General features: G+C 36.7%; 1 protein-coding gene across 6 annotated transcripts in view; it reads right to left on the bottom strand.

The window, feature by feature from the left end:
- LOC140451084 (NPC intracellular cholesterol transporter 1-like) overlaps positions 1-16,256 on the bottom strand; it is a 370,771-nt gene that overhangs the window by 247,836 nt on the left and 106,679 nt on the right. The gene's annotated exons all lie outside the window — the stretch shown is intronic.

The raw sequence follows: 16,256 nt of genomic DNA, 5'->3' as shown, positions 1-16,256 counted from the left end.
GATATGGAATTCTTGGGTGGGGCAGTGTACAAAAAACTTATTTAAAGAAAGTCGACATATAAAAAAATAATATGGAAAATAATAATTAATAAAAAAATGACATACTCCTCTCATTTATTATTCTGTGATACTAACGTAATGGATACAATGTTACTTTATATGTATTCTCTGCTATTGTACACATACAATCATAAGCATATCCTTCGTACCTTACCTCATCACTACGAGACTTGCACTAAAACCAATCAACATGTTCAATTGGGAAATATCAAGAAATCGATAGGACAGAGATCTGCTATGTATCTTGCTCCAAAAATATTTAATCACTTGCCCAACATGGGGACACAATATATATTAATACTCTTAATTCACTAATACTTTACCATACAAAGTATGGTAAAATCTATGTTTAAAAAGTATGTATTAACCCTAGATCGTATGTTTGTGCATACATTTTTCGATCTGACTAACTAATAATGATCAAAATTAAAAAAAGAAGAATATTTGCAATAGAGTGATTTATTATATTCGTTCGTATAAATATAAAAAAAATTAAATACATGTAATATACATATTATACAATGTCTGTAGATTATTATACACCTACATAAATATAATTAAATATCGTCACACACTATTCCCGTGTTCGACTATTCTTCGTTCACAAATTGTTGAGAGCACGAAATATGCCTCAAACTCATAAAACGGTCGTAAATCATAGGCGTTCCTAAGGTTTTTATTCATTAAATAATAATATAATGTTTTAATACTGTTATATATAATATTGATAATATTTTAATACTAATATATTTAGCAAAAAAACAATTAAAACTTTCACGACTAATGTTGGTTATTATATTATATTAATAAAAATAAGAATTTAACCTTTAACAATTTTGTAAATAAGAATACCTTATCTCTTTGGATATTTCAATACTAATCTTCGCGTTTAATCACTTTACTAGAAAACCTGGAATTCATATCCGAAGGTACTATTCGTTGCAAGATAATTAAGATGGAATTCCCCAGATTTTTAATAATATAATTATATTCGAAACTTAACTTGAAATGGTGAAGTTATTACGAACGAAAACAATTTTTTTGTTTAGTACGTTTTTGATCGCATGTAATTTACGGCTCGTCGGTGTTTCCGCGTCTACGGCAGTAATTAGCGTCTCGAATATTTCTTTTGCGAATTATATGCAGTGCGTGAGTGATTTTTTATTCCATATACCTACGAACATATACGTACCTTTCGCTCGTGCTCGTTTTGTTGGATTGTTTGTGATGGCTTCATCATCAAGTTTTACACCGGTACTGTTGCGTACAGTCAGTAAGTCTGTCTATTCACCAAGAGAGAAGACTATTGTCCTGAATGTTCACGATGCTTTGGTTTCTCAGAATCCCACAAACACTGTTCGTAAGATAGTCGAAAGTTGTGCCAACATGACTGGCGTAGGAGAGTCAACTTTATATAGGTTCCTATCAGAAAGAAAAAAACACGGTATAGCTAACCCAAACACAAACGAAAACTTAAAGAGAGGGAAAAGCCTATTGAAATTGATAAATTTGCCAAAAATGGTATTCGAAGGAAAATTCATGGATTTAAAAAAAAAACCAAACCTAACAAAATTTTACAAGAAGTTAGAGACGACCCGGATTTGCCTCATATCGGACGAACTAAATTGTGGCAAGTTTGAAAGAATTAAATTTCCGGTGGGAGAAATCAGACCGAAAATCACTTTTGATTGACCGGGAGGAGAAGATGATGTTGGAGAAGAAATTATCTAAGATTCATACGAAAATTCCGAGCTGAAGAAAGGCCCATCTTCTACCAGGATGAAACGTGGGTAAACTCAGGTCATCCTCTAAAAAAAATTTGGTCAGATAAAAATATATTAAGCTCCAGGCAAGCCTTTATGGAAGGTTGGTCTACTGGTATCTCCCCACCTTCTGGTAAAGGCAGTAGATTAATAATTTCTCACATTGGCAGTGAAAAAGGATTTGTTAAGCATGGTTTGTTGGAATTTCATTCCAAAAACACAAAAGACTATCACGAGGAGATGACAGCTGATGTTTTCGAAGAGTATTTTGAGCAAATGATTGAACACATACCAACAAATTCAATTATAGTATTAGATAATGCACTTTATCATTCACGACTAGTAGAAAGACTTCTAACGAATGCGTGGAAGAAACAGGATATTCTTGACTGGCTGCGGAATAAGTATCTGCCTTACGAAGATGGAATGGTAAAAGCAGAACTTTTAAAAATTGCCCGGCAACACAAATCTAAGTTCAAGAAATACGTAGTTGACAAAATGGCGTAAAGGCGAAACATCACAGTCTTTGGACTTCCACCCTACCACTGCGAAATAAATCCAATTGAACTCATTTGGGCACAAATGAAAAGTTATGTGGCTAGAAAAAATACGTCATATAAAATGCAAGCTGTACGTGAATTGTTATACGAGTCTTTATAACATATTATTACAAAACAAAACTGGAAAGATGCAGTAAGACATGTAATAGAAGAAGAACAAAGAATGTGGGATCTTGATAACATAATTGATGTGACCGTAGAGATTATTAACCTAATTATTAACCCTCAAGACGACTCGGATTCCGAAGTTGATCCTATTTATTTTGAATTTGAATAGTTTTCTAATCGTAATTATATAAGGTAAGTAATAGTAGTTGTAATCGTAAGGTATTAAAGGGGAAAGGCGCAAAATGTCGCCTGTCAAAATGTTCAATGTGTTTTAAATGTATCCATTTTTTTTCACATCCTGAGAAAACTAAAAAGCATTTTTGAAAAATTTAAAGGCAGAATGAAATATTTTTTAGAATAAATAAAAAGTTTCTTTTGCATGCAATATTTTCAATTAAAAATTATACTATATTTTCTCTTTTATTTTCACCCCTGTTACATAACATATTAAAATAAACATTGTAGAAGTTTTCAGGGACTTTCTGCCCTGAGTAATAATGTAATCTTCCATTATGCGTTTAAATTTTTCAAAAATATTTATTAGTTTTCTCCGGATTCGAAAATAATGGATACATTTAAAACACATTGGAAATTTTGCCAGGAGACATTTGGCGCCTTTTTCCTTAATTAAATAAATGTATCTTTTGCAAATGGCAAGAAACTTTTTATTTTTGAATAAAATAAAGAATACATTTATCTACTGATGCAAAACAAATTATTGATAATGTTTTTCGAACTCTTGTCGAAAAAAACATGGACAGTAACGAAGCCTTACATGAAACGGCAACTTTGACTAAAAAACCATTATCCACAGTCAGAAAAATTGTAAGTAATCCTATTAACCAAGATTAATAAGACAGGATAACAGTATTTCTCGTCGTATTCGTCGCAAAGTGTATGCCTTGTATGAAGGACAAATTGTATCCACACTAGATATATTAGTTGACAGGCTTCATATCGACAACACTGAAATTAAGTGCGGTAGAACAACTGTTAACTGTTTGGAAGTGTTTGCAACGTATAGGGTTTAAATACAAAAAAGTAGATAAAAGACAGGTAATTATGGAATCCAACCGTTTACGGATATGGCGAATGGAATATTTAAACAAAATTAAACAGTATCGTCGAGATAATCGACCTATTATTTATTTAGATGAGACGTGGTTTGATACTCACGATACGCCATCTAAAGGTTGGGTAGATAATAGTCAATCTTGTTCAACAAAAGCGCCTTCTAATAGAGGAAAAAGAATAACAATATTCCATGCTGGATCAGTCGATGGATGGGTTTCAAATGCCTTATCTCTGTCAGCTAAAAACATCAGTGATTCATGCCTCGATTACCATGACAACACAACTTCAGATACATTTGAAGACTGGTTAAAAAATAAGTTAATACCCAACATACCCCCTAATAGTGTTGTAGTTATGGACAATGCAACATATCATAGCAGACAATTAAATAAAATTCCCAGTTCAAGCAATACGAAAATAACAATACAGAATTACTTGTATGACAAAGATATACTAAGAAGGATTTATTGGACATTTTAAAAAGTTTCGCATTGAAAAAAGAATACTTTTGTGATAATTATGCCGAAAATATGGGTCATACGATTTTAAGACTTCCACCATGTTACTGTGTATTTAACCCAATCGAACATATGTGGCATCAACTTAAGTCAAGAGTTCGAAGAAATAATATACTCAGTGACATTAGAAGTGTTACACCCAGAAGGAGTAATTTCTTGAATTTAATTTTTTGGCAACAGAATGACTATATTTAAAACATTCTATGATAACAATACCAATGGTTTATCTCTTCTACTTTTTGTAAAAATAAAGTTTTATCTTTTAAATTTTTTTGTGAGAGACCGACCTGTGAAAACCGGTTCGTATAGAAATTTTTAGTTATTGTTCCTCAGTCTAATTGTATTCAGTGTAATCAAATGCCTCGAGTTCGAATAAACCATAATTACCACCATTTTAGCGATTTTGACAGGGGTAGATGTATTGTGTATAAAGATATGGGTTTGTCGTATCGCGAAATTGGCCGTCGTGTTAATTGTACGGCAATGACGGCTATGCGTGTCTATCGTGTGTGGACAAACTAAGGCAGATGAATACGAAGAAGACCAACTAGTCAACCAAGGCGTACCACAGAGCGTCAAGATAGGCGCTTTAGATTACTGGCTCTGCGAGACCGTTTTGCTACTGCGCGTCAAATTGCTGACCAATGGTTTGGAGTAGTAGGTAGACCTGTTAGTATGCGTAAACTATACCGTCGTATTCGAGCCTTTGGACTGGTTTCATTCCTCCCATGACTACTGCTTCCTTAGACTGCGGACCACGGTCATCAACGTTTGAATTGGTGCAGAGAACGGCAGCATTGGGAAGCAGAATGGCGTAATGTAGCATTCAGCGATGAATTACGATTCTGTTTAGGAATGCATAATGGTCGTAGGATGGTAAGACGCCACCGTGGAGAACGACGAGATATCGGGTTTGCTGTTGAGAGGCATGTATACAGGTCAGTTGGAGTAATGGTTTGGGGGGCTATTGCCTATGGTAACCGATCACCATTTGTGTTTATTCGAGGCAATATCACAGCTGCGCGTTATGTTGAAGACATCTTACAAACCAGTTTACTGCCTTATCTCGACGGCCGTCGCGACGTCCTTTTTCAGCAACACAACGTGCGTCCCCATATTGCTCATCAAACTATGGACTTTTTCCAAGAAGCTGGCGTCAATGTGTTGCCACGGCCGCCCTGTGTTCCGGATTTAAATCCTATCGAACATGTATGGGATATGATGTGAAGGAGACTCTCCACTTTGCACCATCCTGCACAGACTCTGGCACAGTTAATACATGAAGTTTAAGTTGCTTGGAACGAGGAGCCACAAGCAGACATTGAACATCTCATTTTGTCCATGCCTAGACGTATACAGGAGTGTATTCAGCTACGGGGTCGCCAAACACATTATTAATTTTTTTTTGATTACTTGTTAATAAAAATTCTTGACAACGTTATCGTTTCATTCTTGATGTAAATCTACCATGTTGAAAAAAATTAAGTTCAAGAAATTATTCCTTCTGGGTGTAACACTTCTAATGTCACTGAGTATACTTCGCCACATTTAAATGCATCTGTCCTGCATTTAATTGAAAAGGAAGTACCCAAAATTGATGCGAATAGTTGGAAAAATGCAGTCTCACATATCATGAAAGCTGAGAATTCATATTTTCCTACATAAAAATATAATCATCAATTTAAAAGACGACAGTGATAGTGATAGATAGATTTAACATAATATCTATGAACATAATATCTATGTCATGTGTCATGTCATGTGTCATGTCATGTCCTGTCGTGTGTGTGTGTGTGTGTGTGTGTGTGTGTGTGTGTGTGTGTGTGTGTGTGTGTGTGTGTGTGTGTGTGTGTGTGTGTGTGTGTGTGTGTGTGTGTGTGTGTGTGTGTGTGTGTGTGTGTGTGTGTGTGTGTGTGTGTGTGTGTGTGTGTGTGTGTGTGTGTGTGTGTGTGTGTGTGTGTGTGTGTGTGTGTGTGTGTGTGTGTGTGTGTGTGTGTGTGTGTGTGTGTGTGTGTGTGTGTGTGTGTGTGTGTGTGTGTGTGTGTGTGTGTGTGTGTGTGTGTGTGTGTGTGTGTGTGTGTGTGTGTGTGTGTGTGTGTGTGTGTGTGTGTGTGTGTGTGTGTGTGTGTGTGTGTGTGTGTGTGTGTGTGTGTGTGTGTGTGTGTGTGTGTGTGTGTGTGTGTGTGTGTGTGTGTGTGTGCGTGTGTGTGTGTGCGTGTGTGTGTGTGCGTGTGTGTGTGTGCGTGTGTGTGTGTGCGTGTGTGTGTGTGCGTGTGTGTGTGTGCGTGTGTGTGCGTGCGTGTGTGTGCGTGCGTGTGTGTGCGTGCGTGTGTGTGTGTGCGTGTGTGTGCGTGCGTGTGTGTGTGTGTGCGTGTGTGTGCGTGCGTGTGTGTGCGTGCGTGTGTGTGTGTGCGTGTGTGTGTGTGCGTGTGTGTGTGTGCGTGTGTGTGTGTGTGCGTGTGTGCGTGTGTGTGTGTGTGCGTGTGTGCGTGTGTGTGTGCGTGTGTGTGTGTGTGTGTGTGTGTGTGTGTGTGTGTGTGTGTGTGTGTGTGTGTGTGTTTTGTGTTTTATTGGCACTGGTTTTCACAACCAACTAGCCAGTCAATTTCATTAAGATTTTTTTAGACTATAACTCATCACTAACTCAGGGGAGTAATGTGTAGTGTCTGTTTTAAGTAAATGTCTTGTTACTTTAGTAAAGTCGACGTCATTGTCTTTACAAAGAGACGCTAATTGTATCCGAACGTCTGCGGTCCCTCAGGTGAGTACCGATTTACTCGTTTTAAAAGGTTCATATTTATTCATGTTGACTTGTTATGTTTAACTGTTATTCTTAATCAATAATCTTATAAAATATTAAGTGGTAGATAGGGAAAATCATAATTATTAATTAATACTGATGAAAGAAAGTGATTTTAAATTCAGATATACAAGAAAATGTTATTTTAAAATGTTTGTAGGTATTAAAAATGTCTAAGTTTAGATTCATGGCCTTCTAATAATTAAATAATACATTTAAAGTAAAAAGTAAATAAAAAATACTTTTGCATTTGTTGATTTTGTATATTGAATAAGTTATCAGTTTATGTATTTTTTCCCTTAATTATCTAGATATTTATTTAAATTAAATATGTAATGTAAATACCAAATAAAATATAAAATTCGTTAAGCTGGCCCTTTTTATTATTTACCTGAAGAGGCAAATCTCTTTATGGCGTCGACTTTATTAGCAGGGATACTTTTAAATTCTGCATAAGTCAGTTCTTATAATAATTGTGAATGAAGTTTAACTGTATTGTCTATCAAACACTTTAAAGGTATACTGTTTACAATTGAAATACATATATTTACAATACATATACAAATATTTATTCGGCTACACTTGGACGGTGTTAGAGAAACCCTGTCCGTTTTCAGGTAATGAGCAAATGTTTTTTTTTTGGTTTTTGAGCGACAAATGTAAAATTAACATGTATGTAAAAATAACTACTAATTATAATTCTTTTTTGTAATAAAATATAAAATATAATTTGTAATAAAAATTCACCCATTCCAGGTACGTACGCTATCAATACGATACTCTTTCCGTGCTATCGAGCCCTACGTGACTTGGTATGCTGGAGTATCTCCCCCAAAAATTTCGTACAAATCTGGACGTCGCGAGGAATACAGCTTTCTGCAAGGCCTTATAAAGATGTTCATTTAGACCCAGCTTTTTGGGAATAACACCAGTAGTAGATAGAATAATAGGTAATTACTATTATTATTATTATATTGTTTCATTCAGGCAACCTGCGGCTATGTTTGCTATATTCACTTGATGTTCCACTTCCGTTTCGAGCTTTCCATAGCTAGATAATGTGAAGACTAGATATTTAAACTCCATCACTTGTTCTATTATCTGACCTTCTGAAGAGAGGTATTAGGATACTTGATCTCCATTCTTGAGGAATTCTGTTTACATCTTAACAGGGGGAATTATTAAAACCCGCAATGATCAGCTTTCAGCTTTTGAAACAAGTTTCGGTTATGTTTTGATGGGAAATATTACACCTACAAATATAACAAATATTCATTCCTTTTTACTTCATTTTCTACCAGTGACTCTGAGTAATTAGATGCAATATTAAAGCAATTCTGTGCCATTGAGGAAGTACCAGAAGTTCAATTCTATTCTCCGGAAGACTCGTTCTGTGAGAAGATGGAAATGCCGAGGGACGGCTTGTAGTAAAGATACCTTTCAAAAACAAAATACCTTCTTTTGGCGACACAAAACGTTTAGCCTTGCCAAGATTTAGTTCTTTAGAGCACAGATTTGCTAAAAATGAATCACTTAAGATTCAATATTCAATCTTTATTAAAGGTTACATAGATAATAATTATCTAAATCCTATTCAGCCGAGTACGCATAAATATTGATTATTGCATTGTGAAGACTATTATTCAGCGTCTTTGGCTATTTGATTTAGACTGGGACGTAAAGTCTGTTTTAGACTATAACATAAAATGATATAAGAAAATGGTATACTAAGTTTTGTCATAATGTAAAACAGAAAACAAAATCTGTTAACAAAAAATGTTATAGAAATTAGAACATGTCCTATTTTGATACCAATTATTAGTACACACGCATGCGCAATTAGGTTCTATCCTGTTTGGTAATATCAAATAATGTCTATATTCTTTGGTAATATCTTCTCGAATCAGTTCAAAAAGTTCAATCAATTGTGGCTCACACATTCTTAAAAATTATCTATATTTTTCAGAATCATTGTCTTTTAATTCAGTTTCCAACATACTTAAAACACCACGACCTTCCTGTGTTTTTTGAAGCCAAGCTTTAGACTACATATTTCGTTGGCGTTTTTTTCTTGCTTGTCTGAATTAAAACAAATCTTGCAATGCAAGCAGCAGATAATAGGAGAATTTTCTTATCCAAAACTAGGTTAAAGGTTGGAGAAAATGAGGTTACGTTACAATAACAAAAAGAAGAATAATAATATTGAGGTTAACAGAACATATTGTTACGTAAAAATATGAGTCATAGTTTTAACCTGTAAACATGTTTTTATTTACTAATATGTTTTAGATTATACGAGACCTTTCGACCATAAACCCCAAGTAATAAAAAACTGGTTCCATTCGAATCTTCCGGAATTAGGCCTGTCCATTCGAGGCGAAACCAGGTCAATTGAGGTCAACATCCATGCAGTTCTAGAGCAGCTGTTTTCGTATAAATATGAGGGAACTTTTATTTTGAAAACAGTTAATAAAGAAGATTCGCGCTCGCGATATTGTTGTTACGCTCGCCTACTAATAAATTATGTATATTTAGTGATAAATAAATTAATATCAGTTATTGTGCTTTTTAATAAATTTAGATAAGAACCTTTAGAACAAGACATTATAAATTAAATAGACATTGAAATAAAATCATCACAGTGGTGTAAGAAGTGAGATCGAACATAAATTAGACTTATAATAATAATACCTACAAGTGAATATAAAATAAATTGTGAAAATGGCTACGATTTATGAGCTGACAGTGACTAATTTAAGAAGACATCTCGAAGACAGAGAATTAGCTTCTACCGGAAAAAAGGCTGAGTTAGTCCAACGACTAAAGAACGCTTTGATAGAAGAAGGTCTAGATCCAGAGACTTATATATTTAAAGATGCTGTCATCTCGTCGATTTCGAAATTGGAGAGCAAAGTTTCTGACGATATTTCGAAAGTTTCTTCTGATGTAGCCAAAGTTTCTAGTGATGTAGCCAAAGTTTCTGGTGATGTAGCCAAAGTTTCCGGCGACATCGCATCATTGGAGAACAAAGTATCCGGCGACATCGCTTCTTTAGAAAGCAAAGTTTCTAACGAGATTTCTTCTCTGGAAAGCAAAGTTTCTGCTAACATCTCTAAAGTCACTTCAGAGATATCTGCTCTTGACGATAGAGTGTCTTCGTTAAAAAACCAAGTTGCTGCCGATATGTTGGCCTTCGAAGAAAAGATATGGAAAGAGACAAAAGTAGGAACTTGTGTACCTGTGACATCCATAATCCGTCAGGCGACAACATCTGAGAATTCCAACGACAAATTCGACCAAATGGTTGCAGTTGCAGGACAGTCTCTAAATCAGATGGAGAAAAGGAAATTAAGGAAATTTCTTCGGCAGTATCGTGATATTTTCGTACCGAAAGGAGGAAAAACGGGAAGAACTACCGTTGTTAAGCATAAAATTGATACTGGTAATGCTAAGCCAATTCGTCAAACAGCTCGACGATTACCACAGGCGAAGAGAGAGGAAGCTGAAATGATTGTTCAGGAAATGAAGAAAGACGGGGTGATAGAACCTTCTACGAGTCCATGGGTCTCTCCGGTGGTCCTGGTTAAGAAGAAAGACGGAACGACGAGGTTCTGTGTGGATTACCGTTTGCTGAACAACGTTACCAAAAAAGATAGTTATCCTCTGCCTCGGATCGATGACACATTGGACACATTGGCTGGAAGTAAATTGTTTTCTACTTAAGATTTGAAGTCTGGATACTGGCAGGTAGAAATGGACCCAGTCGATAAAGAAAAGACAGCCTTCACCAAAGGATCTGGATTGTGGCAATTCAACGTTATGCCATTTGGACTTTGTAATGCTCCTGCGACATTTGAGAGGCTTATGGAAAATGTGTTGAGAGGGTTATCTTGGAAAACATGCCTGGTTTATTTAGATGACATAATCGTCTTGGGGGAGACATTCGAAGATCATTTGAGGAATTTAGAAAAAGTTTTTAATCGACTTAAAGCTGCCCAATTGATGCTAAACCCCAAGAAGTGCCAGCTATTTCAAGGTAAAGTCAATTGTCTGGGTCATATAGTCAGTAAAGAAGGAGTGGCCGTGGATAAAGGAAAAATCGATTCCATTAAGGAATGGCCAAAACCAACTGACAAACATCAAGTGAGAAGTTTTCTTGGACTATGTACTTACTACCGGAGGTTTATTAAGAAGTTTGCAGATATCGCTAAGCCATTAACGCGACTTACAGAGGAAGCAAGAGAATACCGCTGGGATATAGACTGCCAAAATGCCTTTGAAACGTTGAAAAAGCATTTAATAACAGCACCAATTTTGGGGTATCCACTGCCAGAAGGAGAGTTCATCTTAGATACAGATGCAAGTAATGTGGGAATTGGAGGAGTGCTGTCTCAGATTCAAGGAGGACAGGAACGAGTCCTCGGATATTTTAGTAAAGTTCTTTCAAAACCAGAACGGAATTATTGCGTCACGAGAAGAGAACTTCTGGCAGTAGTGAAATCAGTAGAGCACTTCTATCAATACCTCTATGGCAGAAAGTTTCTAATCCGAACCGACCATGCCGCCCTTAAGTGGTTGATGCAGTTTAAGAATCCAGAGGGTCAGATAGCCAGGTGGATCGAACGACTCCAAGAATACGATTTTAAGATTGAGCACCGGGCCGGAGTTAGCCATAGAAACGCTGATTCTCTTTCCAGAAGGCCATGCCCAGCAGAGTGTTCCCACTGCAACAAAACAGAATCCAAGGAAGCAGCAGTGCTAAGAACGACGATTGTCAACGACGACTGGACGCCTACTAAGATAAGGGAAGAACAAGAGAGAGATACAGTTATACAGAAAATCCGAAAATGGAAAGAGGAAAACCGTCGACCACCTTGGCAGGAAATATCAAACCTATGCTCAGTAGTTAAGACGTATTGGGCCCAGTGGGACTCATTTATCATCGAAGATGGCTTGCTCAAACGAGTCCTGGAAAATGATGACGGTTCAGAGAAGAGAAGACAGTTGGTGATCCCAAAGAGCAGAATAGCCGAAGTACTTCGTCAGTTACACGACAGTCCATCGGGAGGGCATTTTGGTGTAAGGAAAACCCTTCAGCGAATTCGGGAACGGTTTTATTGGATGAACAGTTCCGACGATGTAAAAGACTGGTGTAAGAAATGTACTATTTGTGCCACGAGTAACGGGCCTTACCAAAAAAGGAGAGCTCCTATGAGACAATGTTGGAAGCCCGTTTGAAAGAATAGCTTTGGACATCGCTGGGTCATTTCCAGAAAGTGAATATGGAGGCAAGTACATGCTGGTAGTAATGGATTACTTTACTAAGTGGGTCGAGATTTACGCACTTCCCGACCAGAAGGCCGCCACCGTTGCAGATAAGTTGATCCAAGAATATATCAGCCGATTTGGAGTGCCTTTGGAGATCCATAGTGACCAAGGCAGGAACTTCGAAAGTGATCTATTCCAAGGAATATGTGATAGACTAGGCATGAAGAAAACAAGAACTACCGCGTATCATCCGCAATCGGATGGTATGGTAGAACGAATGAATAGGACAGTTGGCAAGTATTTGACAAAGATGGTGTCCGATCATCAGCGAGACTGGGACCAATACCTTCCGTTCTTCACAATGGCCTACAGATTTGCTGTTAACGAATCAACAGGCCAGACACCAGCCAAAGTCCTATTCGGACGCGAAATGCGACTACCTTGTGATCTCGAGTTTGGATGTAAACCTGGAGAAGATGTAGCAGGTGAAGATTATGTGATCGAATTACGAAGAAGAATGGACGATGTACATGAGTTGGTCCGTTCCCACCTTCAGATCGCTAGCGACAGAATGAAGAAACGGTACGATACACAAGCCGAAAAGGGTTGCTTTAAGAAGAACGACAAAGTATGGCTGTATAATCCCAAGAAGCGAAAAGGTTGTTCTCCCAAATTGCAGCAGTTTTGGGAAGGTCCATACCTCATTATGGAGAAGATCAACGATGTCATCTACCGAATAAGCAAGATTCCGAGGGGAAAGCCGATGATAGTACACCATAACCGGTTGGCGTCTTTCGAAGGTGACCACAACGTAGATGAAGAAGTGGAAGTAAACCAAGTCCACGATGTGTCTGACCTCACGTTTGAGGAATTCATGGGTGCCTATGGAGGTAAAGCGAGACATGGTGTTACCACTGAAGAAAAGCAAGATCTACTCGCGCTCCCCGATGACTACTCGCTGGCCCTTACCATCCCGGCCAGTATCAAAGACGCACCAGGGTTGGCATCCGTCTTTCGAAGGAAGTTTGGTCGAGTTGCAGAACTTCAATGCCAAGTGCCAGCTCCCGGTAAAACCTTGAAACTCCAAGATGCATCACGTTACCTTTTCTACCTGGTAACAAAAGACACTGCCCGTGACCAACCTACCTACCGAGATGTATGGGAAGCCTTACTTCAATTGAGAGGGCACGTACTAGAGTCCGACGTGCAAAAGTTAGCCATGCCAAAGTTGGAGTGCCGCCAATTAGATTGGAGGGTTATACGAAATATGGTGGAGGAGATCTTTAAAGACACCGAAGTCCAGGTGTTAGTCTGTTGCAATCCGCATAGTTACTGGTGCGGAGAGAAAATCGTCCCTTGTCATTTTTATACAACTGGAAGTTGTAAAAGAGGGTCCAGTTGCCGATACCAGCATACCGTTCCAGTTCTAGTCCCGACAAGGTTCCAGGAGGAACCATCTTTTGAGAGGGGGGCAATGTTACGTAAAAATATGAGTCATAGTTTTAACCTGTAAACATGTTTTTATTCACTAATATGTTTTAGATTATACGAGACCTTTCGACCATAAACCCCAAGTAATAAAAAACTGGTTCCATTCGAATCTTCCGGAATTAGGCCTGTCCATTCGAGGCGAAACCAGGTCAATTGAGGTCAACATCCATGCAGTTCTAGAGCAGCTGTTTTCGTATAAATAAGAGGGAACTTTTATTTTGAAAACAGTTAATAAAGAAGATTCGCGCTCGCGATATTGTTGTTACGCTCGCCTACTAATAAATTATGTATATTTAGTGATAAATAAATTAATATCAGTTATTGTGCTTTTTAATAAATTTAGATAAGAACCTTTAGAACAAGACATTATAAATTAAATAGACATTGAAATAAAATCATCACAATATTTTGATATCAAAATATGACACTGTAATACACAAAACTTCTTGTATTAATATTGTACACAATCATTTTATGTAAGTTTTTGTTATACCATTTTCTTATATCATTTTATGTTATAGTCTAAAACAGACTTAACTCCACCTTTGGAAATTACTTCTAAGGTGGAAACAATTTAAAATTTAATTGCCTATACTGCCTATGTTTTTTATACCTCGTCATATTTCTGAAAATGGAATTATTTCCTACCATAGCGCAAACTATTCCTCGCCTTGAGCTCAATTCAGCAGTAATTCTTAGTAAATTGATATCTTGTTTACTGCAAACTCTTACTATCCGTTTAGTAGAATTTAAACATGGTCATATTCGACTTGTTATTCATTGGATTAATTAGTAACTTCTAGACTAATGCTCGTCAGTAACAGAATGTCTTACATTAAAGACAGAGTTGCTTCAAAACACTGGCAATATACTCCTTCTTCATTAAATAGTGCGGATCACGGATCCCGTGGACTTTCCCTGAAGATTTCTTAAATACTCGCTCTTGGTGGGTGGATCCGGAGTTCCGTTGCACTATTAAAGATAACTGGTCATTCTCCTTGCGGAATTCTATTGAACATAACGTGGAATTGAGACAGGAGTTGTCTTTTATCATTTCATTGGTGCAACAAAGATGTCTGAAGGAAGACATAGAACAGGTCAAATGTAATATGTATATACTGTCAAATTCAAATATTTGAAAAATTAAATCTCATCTTTGATTCACATGATTCAAGAGTGGGCGGAAGATTTAGCCAATCAGAATTAACGTATAACCAACGCTTTTCTATTCTTTTACCTTCCAAAGGTAATTTTATCAAACTGCTTATTTCGTAAATTCATATTGTACATCTACATCAGGCATTCAAGGTACGAACTTCGCCTTGTCACAAACCCTTTGGATAATTTCGTCCAAACGTGTTATTCGCAGTGTTCTTTCAAATGTCTTTAGGGCTTTGAACTTACAATTGGTGTCTGAACTTAATACAGAGGCATTTCTAGCCTCATTCAGACGTTTTAAAAAACGTCCAGGATGTTGCTCTGTTGTCTATTCTGATTGCTAAAAATATTTTGCAGGCGCAAAATCCTATCTAGAAGACATTAAGTCATATTTTATACAAACGACGTCACTGCATGGCACTTAAATCCTCCTGCAGCTTCCCGTTTTGATAGATTATTTGAAGCTGGTATAAAAAGCGTAAAAACACATTTTTGTCTAGAGTCACAGGCGAACAAATTTTAACCTATGAAGAATTTAATACATTACTCATACCAATAGAGGCTGTCTTAAAAAGTCGTCCTATATATCCTGACAGTAATGATTTTTCAGTGTTAACACATGGACATTTTCTGATACTAGAACCTTTAAAGATAATTCCCGATCTGGATTACAGTAAATGTTCATTTAAATAGACTTAAATCGTTGGCAATTGCTGCAACGATTACATGCAGACTTTTGGCAAAGATGGAGCTGAGAATATTACATACTCTTCATCAACGCACGAAGTGGCATAAAAATGAGGATAAACCTAATACATATCTTAATAAAGGTACACTCGTACTAATTCGTAATAAGACCAAGCCTCCCTTACAATGGCAAATGGGTCGAATTAAAACTTTAATTTTCAGTCAAGATGGTATTGCTCGCGTAGCTATCGTACAAATCGCTAAAAGGTGAAACGTCCGAAAATAAAAGGAGTGACATGTCAGAAGGGAAATCTTTACTTTGTTGATTATTCTTACAAAACTTAGGTCTTGTATTTATTAATGAGCGAAATTATTACCCAAAAAAGATACCTAACAACTGGAACAAGCAGTAAGGATGTTATTATTTAAAAAATAATCAGGGTATCAAAAAAGAATCAACAAAAAGAGCATTAATGATAAACCTTGTTAAAAACCAAGAAGTCTCTTGACAAGAACATAACCTCAAAATTCTAGTAGGGCAAGCAAGCATAAAACATGTATCTGAATACATGAACTTATTTTGTGATTTGCCCTATCATATAGGGAATATTACAAAATTGTGTAAAGGAAATCAGACTGATAGAATAAAAAGAAGGATAAGAATAATTTGGCAGTATTTGATAAATTCTCGTATACTAAAAAATTGAATTATCTTCATTATTTGAAAAGGATGCACTTCCATTACTGTCTATTAACAGGCCTCACATAC

This window comes from Diabrotica undecimpunctata, chromosome 1 (assembly GCF_040954645.1).
Source record: "Diabrotica undecimpunctata isolate CICGRU chromosome 1, icDiaUnde3, whole genome shotgun sequence".
Classification (NCBI taxonomy): Eukaryota; Metazoa; Arthropoda; class Insecta; order Coleoptera; family Chrysomelidae; genus Diabrotica; species Diabrotica undecimpunctata.
This window is presented reverse-complemented; position numbering and strand designations above follow the sequence as displayed.